Below are 11,024 nucleotides of genomic sequence, written 5' to 3'. Positions count from 1 at the left end.
ACAGTTAATCTTGTTTGTACCTCAGTGTTTGCATCTGTAATATATATATATAAATGTACACACACACACACACATATATATATGTATATATATATATAATGGAGTATTACTCAGCCATAAAAAGAATGAAATAGTGCCATTTGCAGCAACATGGATGGGCCTAGAAATTATTGTATTAAAGTGAAGTAAGTCAGAGAAAGACAAATATCATATGATATCATATTCTGGCTATTGTAAATAGCCCCAGTGAATACTGGGGTGCATGTATCTTTTTGAATTATGATTTTTTCTGGATATATGCCCAGGAGTGATAGTTCTATTTTTAGTTCTTTAAGGAACCTCCATACTGTTCTCCACAGTGGCTGTACCAATTTAGAGTCCCACCAACAGTGTAGGAGGGTTAAATCCACTAGTTTAAACCTGGATGTTTTTTTCCAACCCTACAAGCAAGTAACTCAATTCTGACACTGTCTACTGAGAGACAGCGTCGGATTCCACAGGTTAAAAGCTCAGCCGCTACCAACTACAGATGTCAATCACAAGTCCAGGTTGTCACCTGCGCTTCTGACTGATGGGCTATGTATAGCTCAGAGGTTCCCACAACCCTCTCCTTGGTGTTGGTTAATTTGCTCCAGCAACTCAAAGAACTCAGAGAGGGACTTCCCTGGTGGTCCAGTGGTTAAGACTCCTCTCTCCCAAGGCAGGGAGCCTGAGTTTGATCCCTGGTTGGGGAACAAAGAGCCTGCATGCTGTGTTGCCAAAATAGAAGAAGAGGGGAAAAAAGATAATGTCTTGAACTGAATAAAATGAAAATACAACATAATCAACTTAAAAAATTTTTAATAAAGAACTCAGAAAGACATTTTACTTACCGGATTACTGGTTTATTACAAAAGGATGTAACTCAGAAACAGCCAGAAGGAGGAGATGCACAAGGCAAGATCCCAGGAGGGGGCGGGGGAGTTCCAGACACACCATCCTCCTAACACCTCCACAGTTCATCGACCCGGAAGCTCTCTGAACTCCATCTTTTTGGGGGTTTTGGTGGAGGCTTTTGGGGTTTGGGGTGGAGGCTTCATTACCTAGACACAGTTGATTAAATCATTGGCCATTGGTGATCGATTTCAACCTCCAGCCCCTCCCTCTTCCTGGGAGGTGGGGGTTGGGAGGGCCTGAAAATTCCAACCTCTCTAACTACATGGTTGATTCCCCAGATAACCAGCCCCCATCCTCAGGTGCTTTCCAAAAGTCACCTCATAAGCATAAACTCAGGTGTGGTTGAAAGGGGTTTATTATAAATATCAAGACTCTTTTACCATTCTTATCACTTAGGAATTTCCAAGCATTTTAGGAGCTCTGCGTCAGAAACCAGGATGAAGACAAATATAGGTTTCTTATTATAAATCACAATATCACAGTATCTATGGTTGAATCTTGCTTGAATTGTCATTTTAAAGGTTGTCAAATGGTGACCTGTACAATGATAATTATTCCTTCTACATCATTCTTTAATTTGTAACTCTAGGAATGTGCTTTTGCTCCTTTTATTTTAAATCAGTCTGTAGTCATGAATTCTTGTTCATTTAGTGGAGTATAATCCTTTTTTTGTTGCTGTTGTTTAGTGGCTAAGTTGTGTCCAACTCTTTTGCAACACCATGGACTGGGACCTGCCAGGCTCCTCTGTCCATGGGATTTCCCAGGCAAGAATACTGGAGTGGACTGCTATTTCCTTCTCCAGGGGAAACTTCCCAACCCAGGAATCAAACTCAAATCTCCTGCATTGGCAGGTGGATTCTTTACCAACATGCCACCAGGGAAGCCCGATAATCCTTTACTATCTTTATTTAATCTGACGTTCAATTTGTTCCAGATTTGGTCATAAGAAGCCTCTTTAAGATGTCTTCCTGCATCCTTCTGACATCCCCATCATTTTTTGAGTATTTCCTTACCTCTAGATTGCTTTTCTCTTAAAGGTGGAGAAACTGAGGCACAGGGAAGTTGAATAACTTGCCCAAGTGGTTCTGATGTTAGTTGGCAGAACCAAGATTTGAAAGCAAGCACTGTGGTTCCAGAATCCAAGCTCTTAACCACTCAACCATATTCCACCTCACAGGGGCAGGAATCATGATTTTTTCTTGGTAGCTAGTTCCCTGACCAGGGATTGAACCCTGGATGCCAGCAGTGAGAATGTGGTGCCCTAACCACTGGACAGCCAGGGAATTCCCCTTAATATATATATATATATATATATATATATATATATATATATATATATATATATATATATATATATAAAGTGAAGGCTTCCCAGGTGGCTCTGTGGTAAAGAATCCACCTGCCAATGCAGGAGATGGGGGTTTGATTCCTGGGTCAGGAAGATCCCTTGAAGGAAGAAATGGCAACCTGCTCCAGTATCCTTACTAGAGAAAAAAATCCCATGGACAGAGGAGCTTGGTGGGCTACAGTTCATGGGGTCGCAAAGAGTCAGACACGACTGAGCAGCCAAGCACATACACGCACATAGATGTTCAGTATACATGCTTGGATTTATTCTGGCGTTCTTTTTTTTAACTGAAGCATAGTTGATTTACACTGTTGTGATAGTTTCAAGTGTGCAGCGATGTGATTCAGATACATACATATCTATACCTATATTCTTTTTCAGATAAACCATGACTTCTTGTTCAAAGCTATATCCCACCACTCGGCATGATGCCTTACCCATGGTAAGTATTAAATATAAATACGTTAAACAATGAAAGTGACGAAAGTAAAAGAGGAGAGTGAAAAAGTTGGCTTAAAGTTCAACATTCAGAAAATGAAGATCACAGCATCTGGTCCCATCACTTCATGGCAAATAGATGCGGAAACAGTGGAAACAGTGTCAGACTTTATTTTTCTGGGCTCCAAATTCACTGCAGATGGTGATTGCAGCCATGAAATTAAAAGACGCTTACTCCTTGGAAGGAAAGTTATGACCAACCTAGATAGCATATTCAAAAGCAGAGACATTACTTTGCCAACAAAGGTCCATCTAGTCAAGGCTATGGTTTTTCCAGTGGTCATGTATGGATGTGAGAGTTGGACTGTGAAGAAAGCTGAGCACTGAAGAATTGATGCTTTTGAACTGTGGTGTTGGAGAAGACTCTTGAGAGTCCCTTGGACTGCAAGGAGATCCAACCAGTCCATTCTAAAGGAGATCAGTCCTGGGTGTTCTTTGCAAGGAATGATGCTAAAGCTGAAACTCCAATACTTTGACCACCTCATGTGAAGAGTTGACTCATTGGAAAAGACCCTGATGCTGGGAGGGACTGTGGGCTGGAAGAGAAGGGGACGACAGAGGATGAGATGGGTGGATGGTATCACTGAGTCGATGGACATGAGTTTGAGTGAACTCTCGGAGTTGGTGATGGACAGGGAGGCCTGGCATGCTGCGATTCATGGGGTCTCAAAGAGTCGGACACAACTGAGCAACTGAAGTGAACTGAGCTGAAGGTCCTTAAAATTCTGGTTCATGTTCTTCAACACATCACCTGGGTCATAGGTGTTTGAAAAAATGGCTAATTTTTATAGATTATTTTCTAATTAAAAACACTGATGGTGCCCTGGTAGTTTTGATCTGTTGTAGGCCTGTGTTGGGTGTCAAAGGAGGGCTTTGTGTGCCTAGTGGAAGAGGACATTAGTAGTTTGAAAAGGATGGAGAAGGGAGAAGTGATGGACCCAGAATAAAATTTGCAAATTTCTAAAAAAAAAAATAAAAAAAAAAATAAAAGACGCTTACTCCTTGGAAGGAAAGTTATGACCAACCTAGATAGCATATTCAAAAGCAGAGACATTACTTTGCCAACAAAGGTCTGTCTAGTCAAGGCTATGGTTTTTCCAGTGGTCATGTATGGATGTGAGAGTTGGACTGAGAAGAAAGCTGAGTGCTGAAGTATTGATGCTTTTGAACTATGGTGTTGGAGAAGACTCTTGAGAGTCCCTTGGACTGCAAGAAGATCCAACCAGTCCATCCTAAAGGAGATCAGTCCTGGGTATACATTGGAAGGACTGATGCTAAAGCTGAAATTCCAATACTTTGGCCACCTGATGCAAAGAGTTGACTCATTGGAAAAGACCCTAATGCTGGGAGGGATTGGGGGCAGGAGGAGAAGGGGACGACAGAGGATGAGATGGCTGGATGGCATCACCGACTCGATGGACATGAGTTTGGATGAACTCTAGGAGTTGGTGATGGACAGGGAGGCCTGGCGTGCTGCAATTCATGGGGTCGCAAAGAGTCCGACACGACTGAGTGACTGAACTGGAACTGGATGTTAAACAAATGAATAGATTGTCTGCCATGGCCCTCAGGTCCTAAAGTCCCTCCCTTTCAACCTTAAATTCCACTCTTCAGCCTTAGAATCACATTTTTGCATATACTCTCAAGTCCCTGACTTGATCGTGTTTGTAAGGCAATCTGCCAATATCCAACTTTCTACCCACTCATGCTTGTACCAGAGTGATGTAAGTGACCAGAGCTGGTGTCAACCCCAAAAAAAGAACGCAGGAGGCTGCGAATTTTTAAAAAAGAGTTTATTGGTGGTTTTACAAATTGCAATTTGGGAGACACAGACCAGGTAAAGGCAAAAGAGTGTTCCGAGGAAGAGGAAAAGTCAGGGACTCATAAAGACAAAGAGCCACAAGGTTGTTAAAAGCTGCCAGGTGAGAATTGTGACTGACTCTAACGAGAGTCAGAAAATATTTGTCCTTCGGGAATCACAAGTTGTTTTAGGATACAAGTCCAACAAGTAGACAGATGGTCACGAGTCACTTTAGGGCAGTGTGTGGTAAGTATCTTGAATTTCTGGCCGGTGATCTAATCAAAAGACCAGATTCCATCCAGGCTGAGCGTGCAGAAGTCACACTTCCTTACTAGCCTCCTGGCTTCATTTCAGAGTCCTCGCTTAGCAATACCAACTCCATTTTATAAAAACTTTTTATTTGTATTGGGGCATAGCAGATGAACTAGTCTCAGATGAAGAGCGAAGGGACTCAGCCATACACACATGCGTCCTGTCTCCCCCAACTCCTCTCCCATCCAGGCTGCACAAAACAATGAGCAGAGTTCCATTTGCTATACGGTAGGCCCTTCTTGGTTATCCATTTTAAATACAGCAGTCTGTACTGCACTATATTCCAAACTCCCTAACTATCCTTTCTCCCCATCCTTCCCCCGGACATCCATAAGACCAACTCCATTTTTACCCTTCTCTCAAACTAGAAGAAAATCACTTGACCCTGTTGAAAATTCTGACTTTAAATCTATGATATATAACCTTCAGTTGGCCCTTAATTCTGCCTAGAAATCAGCCTAGGCTTTTCTGGTCCCATATACTTGCATGCTCTCCTATTTTATTTCTTCTCAACGCTCCACGAAGCTCCTCCCGTTATCCTCTTAGATACCACACTAGTGAAAGGTTACTCCAAATGATTAGGGACTAGGGCTTCCCTGGTGGCTCAGGTGGTAAAGAATCTGCCTGCAATAGGGAGACTTGGGTTCAACCCCTGGGTTGGGATGATCCCCTGGAGAAGGGAAAGTATTCTGGCCTGGAGGATGCTATAGACTGACTGTATAGTCCATGGGGTTGCAAAGAGTAGGACACAACCAAGAGACTTTCACTTTCACTTTCTGGTGGTCCAGTGGTTAAGACTCCACATTTCCATCGCAGGAGGTGGATAGCCGATTTTGAAAAGGGTCTGCTAGTTTCTTATTAAACTTAATATACCCCCATCCTTTGACACAGCAATTCCATTCAATATTTATGCCAGAGAAATGAAAGCCTGTGTTTGTAAAAACAAATCTATAAGAACACTCACACCAGCTTTATAACATAACAGCCCCAAACTGGAAACAGGTGTCCAGCAATAGAAGAATGAATAAACAAACTTGACAATACCATATTTCACTGAGTGAAAGAAGCCTTTCCCCCAAAAGGACACACAATATATCTTCATTTATACAAAGCTCTCAAGCTTTAGATATTGAGCACTTAAAACGTGGCTAGTGGGAACTAAAATGTAACATAAGCATAAGATACACATTAGACTCCGAAGACTTAGTACATCCACCCCCAAAATATCTTATGAATAATGCTTTCACACTGACTATATATTTAAATGATAATGAAAAGTGAAGGTGTTGGTCGCTCAGTCCTGGTCTGACTCTGAGATCTCCATGGACTGTAGCCCGCCAGGCTCCTCTGTCCATGGGATTTCCCAGGCATGTATATTGGAGTGGGTTGCCATGCCCTTCGCCAGGGAATTTTTCTCAACCTAGGGACTGAACCCGAGTCTCTACGTCTCCTGCATTGGCAGGCAAGCTCTTTACCACCAGCGCCACCTAGGAAGCCAGCTGCAGGTAAGACAGAACACAACAAATACACTTAATGTTCACTCTTGTGTTTGTTATAATAGAATTTCTATTATGTATTAAATAGTGTGCACATAAGACTATGAGGAAAAAGCATTTTGATGTCCAAGATTTGGTTCAAAAGACTGGATTTAGGTTTTCATTTTTTTGTGGCTGTTCAGAATATTGTATAAGAAGAAATACTGTTTTGTTGTGATAACATTAAATATATTCAGTTCAGTTGCTCATTCGTGTCTGACTCTCTGCGACCCCATGAACTGCAGCACGCCAGGCCTCCCTGTCCATCACCAACTCCCAGAGTCCACCCAAACCCATGTCCATTGAGTCGGTGATGCCATCCAACCATCTCATCCTCTGTTGTCCCCTTCTCCTCCTGCCCTCAATCTTTCCCAGGATCAGGGTCTTTTCCAATGAGTCAACTCTTCGCATCAGGTGGCCCAAGTATTGGAGTTTCAGCCTCAACATCAGTCCTTCTAATGAACACCCAAGACTGATCTCCTTTAGGATGGACTGGTTGGATCTCCTTGCAGTCCAAGAGACTCTCAAGATTAAATATCTTGCACTGTAAAATATTTTTAACTACAAAGATCATATAAAAAAGAATTGGATCTTCTCTTTTTACCTGTTTAACATGAATACTAGAAAATTGTTATTTACATATGTAATTTAAGTGTGTTTTGCAATATACTTCTGCTGGGCCATGATGGCCTAAAACTTAGAAATAAGATAAAAGGGGAACCACATATAACAGACCCATTCAGGGATTATCTGATTCTCTGTGGGTAATAGGGATATGTCTTCTTATTTATTATTGATTAGGGCTCAAATTCCGTAAAGTTTAGATATTAACTTTACAAATGATAAGAAGACTGGTATAGAGTAGTAACAGAGCTGAGATTTAAACGCAAGGAATACAGTTAATTCAAAAGCCTGTAGATGAGCAGGGATCGAACATGCCTCGAGGCTACTAAGCCGAGCCAATATTCCTAGAGCCCGGTGCTTGGAAACAAAGAGAAGCCACCACAGTGAGAAGCCCAAGCACCACAACGAGGAGTAGCCCCGCTCGCTGCAACCAGAGAAAGCCCACACACAGCTTTCCTGTGGGGAAACCTGGGGGGCTGTGGGGAATCTCGGGGTGTGGGGAACCTGGGGAGCGTAGCCAGCCAGGGGCGGGCCAGAATCCCGACTGTAAAAAGGTGCCTGGGTGCCCAGCACAGTCAAATATAAAACCGAGCAGAGTCAAATATTAAAATATATAAATAAAAGCCTATAGACCAGATGGAAGTATATTTAGTCAACAAAAGAAAGAATGCTGAAATGTCCCTGGCAGTCCAGTGGTTAAGACTGTTCACCTTCCAATGCAGGGGTTTGGATCTCATCCCTGGTTGGGGAGCTAAGATAACCACATGCCTAGTGGCAAAAAAAAAAAAAAAAAAACAGAAACAATATTGAAGCAAATCGAATAAATACTTTTTAAAAAATACTCCACATAAAAAGACTCTTTGAAAAATGAGATTCAACATGAATTCTTGTCTTACAGGGTGATAAAACCTTACTCTCTGGGGCTTTATTGTTTACTGGGCAGAAGTCATTCTGTCAGAAATTATTTTCTTTACCAAACAAAAATTATTTGCAATGGTCCGAACTGTGAGTCAATAAATTTCTGTTATCTTAATCACTAAAGGTCCAGTGGTTAAGACTTTGCTTTCCAAAGCAGCAGGGGAGCAGGATGCAAGCTCGATCCCTGGTCAGGGAGCTAAGATCCACATGCCTTGCAGTCAAAACACTAAAACATAAACCAGAAGCAATAATGTAACAAATTCAATAAAGACTTTAAAAATGGTCATCAAAACAAATGAAAAAAAAATTTAACTATGATAGTAAAACTAAAATGATATAAACTGATAACAATGCAAATATTCCTGCCTGGCAGATTATCGTTGACTATTTCTCTCTGGATACTGACCAGTTCTTTTAGCATTCCCCATCGCCTATATGCATATGCTCTTGGAATTCTCCTTTGAACTGGTTGCAACATTTTACGTAAGGGTCCTCTCATTCATAAATGAGTTAAATAAAATCTTGGACATCCTGGATCTGTATAAGAGCTGATTTTACTTTTTGAAACATATTATCCGTCAGCACCCACTTCCCGAATTTGGAACTTCCTCCAAAAATTAGAAAACTCCCACCCCCACAGAATGAGAGGTGATAAGAGGATGATTTCCAGTCTCAACACCCTTGAAACCCAGGAGTCTTCTGACTTAGACTACTAAGACGGCAAAATACAGACTCAGAGTCACCTCTAAAGAGTGTAACCTGCTGGTTAACAGGTCTTGCTTATCAAAGCGAAAATCACACAGGTTAAGTTAACAATCTTCATTCCAAGGTGTTCCAGGGCTTCCCTCTTGGCTCAGTGGTAAACAATCCGCCTGTCAATGCTGGAGATGTGGGTTTAATCCCTGATCTGGGAAGATCCCACGAGCCACGGAGGAACTCAGCCTGGGGGCCGCAACTATCAATCCCGTGCCCTCGAGCTCACGCTCAGCAACAAAAGAAGCCACCGCAGCAGGAAGCCCAAGCACTGCAATGAAGAGTAGCCCCCTCTTGCCGCAACCAGAGAAAGCTGACATTCAGGAACAGAGACCCAGTGCAGCCAAATAAATACAAAAATAAATAAAATTAGATAATAGTAATAAAAAAAAATATGTTCCAATAAGGTGGACTTCCTGGTGGTCCAGTGGTTAAGACACAGTGCTCCCACTGCAAGGAACACGGTTTAAGCCCTGGTCAGGGAACAGATCCCACGTGCCTCCCAGCATGGCCAAAAAATAGAAGGGAAAAAAAAAAAAAAGCCATTCCAATTAAGAGACAGAGGCTAGAATTCAGTCTGAACTCAACTTGGCTGAAACACAGGCAGTTGAGTTTTTAAGAACTGGGGTGGGAAGTAGGGGTGGCAGGTCATCTCTGTTTGCTAATTGTCTTCACCCAAGGGAAAAGGAAACTGTCTTGCAACATCAGGGCAAGGAGCAGTGTCACAACTTGGAGAAAGGCCCCCAGTGAAGTCAGGAAACTGGGAGACAGACGTACTGTCTCCTTTGATGTTTATATTTCAAAGAGATAGATCCCAGGTCCTTTTTAATGACAGTTCCTGGGTTGTAAAACTGGCAAGAGGCTTTTAGAGATTTATATGCAACCCACTTCAGTATTCTTGACTGGAGAATCCCTTGGACAGAGGAGCTTGGCAGGCTACAGTCCATAGAATTGCAAAGAGTTAGACTTGACTGAAGTGACTTAGCACGCACGCATACATCTCAAAAGGGTAAAGAATTTATGACGACAAGTCTTCTAAAGTACATGCTCTAAGAAACAGGAGGTCGGGGCATCTGTGGTTAGGCTGTCTGGATTCTGGAAGGGATGAGGGTGAGAGGGAGTACAGTGGTTTAGAGGCAGGAAAAGTCTATCTAAAATTTAGTTAAGCTGAGGGAAAAGTTACAGCGCTTGTGATCATGCTCTATAAGGCTGCGCAGCCTGGGTTCAAACTTGAACTCCATTGCTTATTAGCTGGGTGACACGAGGTAAGTTACTTGACCTCTCTGGGCCTAGTTTCTCATCTTATAAAAAGCAGATGATTACTACTTAATTCATTAATATTTAATTCAAAAAGCAGAGCCACCACTTTGCCAACGAAGGTCCGTATAGTCAAAGCTATGGTTTTTCCAGTAGTCATGTACAGATGTGAGAGTTGAACCATAAAAAAGGTTGAGCACCAGTGAACTGATGCTTTCAAATTGTGCTGCTGGAGAAGACCCTTGAGAGTCCCTTGGACTGCAAGGAAATCAAACCAGTCAAGCCTAAAGGAAATCAACCCTGAATATTCATTGGAAGGACTGATGTTGAAGCTGAAGCCCCAATACCTTGTCCACCTGATATGAAGAGCCGACTCATTGGAAAAAGCCATTATGCTAGGGAAGATTGAAGGCAGGAGGAGAAGGGGATGACAGAGGACAAGATGGTTAGATGGTGTCACCAAATCAATGGACATGAGTTTGAGCAAGCACTGGGAGATGGTGAGGGACAGGGAAGCCTGGTGTGCTGCAATCCATGGGTTCACAAAAAGTTGGACATGACTTATCAACTGAACGACAACAATATTTAATTCACAGGATGGTTGGTTAGATTAAATATGTTAATCCAAGTACAGCCCTTAAACCACTACCTGGTACATAATAAATATATGACTTGCTGTGGGTTAAATTACTTTGCCGTTCTTAGCCTGCATTTCCCCAAATCATGCCATCTAAGAATTGTATGGAAAATTAAATGAGAAAGATGGATGCACACAACCTTAGCCCAAGCCTGGCATCTGGTAAGACTCTTTTAAAGGACCAATATTCCCATTAACTACAGCTACCATTACTGATACTTGTATTATTTGTTGCTCAGGCTCTTATTCCCTATTTTGTTATAATAATCACTATTTACTATTATTATTAACTCACATACTCCCTATTATGAATGGTAATATCAGCAATATTACATTTTTTTTTTTTTAGCCACACCAAACCACTTATGGGATCTTAGTTCCCCCACCAGGGATTGAAGCCCAGCC

This window comes from Bos indicus x Bos taurus, chromosome 18 (genome assembly GCF_003369695.1).
Source record: "Bos indicus x Bos taurus breed Angus x Brahman F1 hybrid chromosome 18, Bos_hybrid_MaternalHap_v2.0, whole genome shotgun sequence".
Lineage (NCBI taxonomy): Eukaryota > Metazoa > Chordata > Mammalia > Artiodactyla > Bovidae > Bos > Bos indicus x Bos taurus.
The sequence above is the reverse complement of the archived record's forward strand: the minus strand, read 5'-3'. Positions refer to the sequence as shown.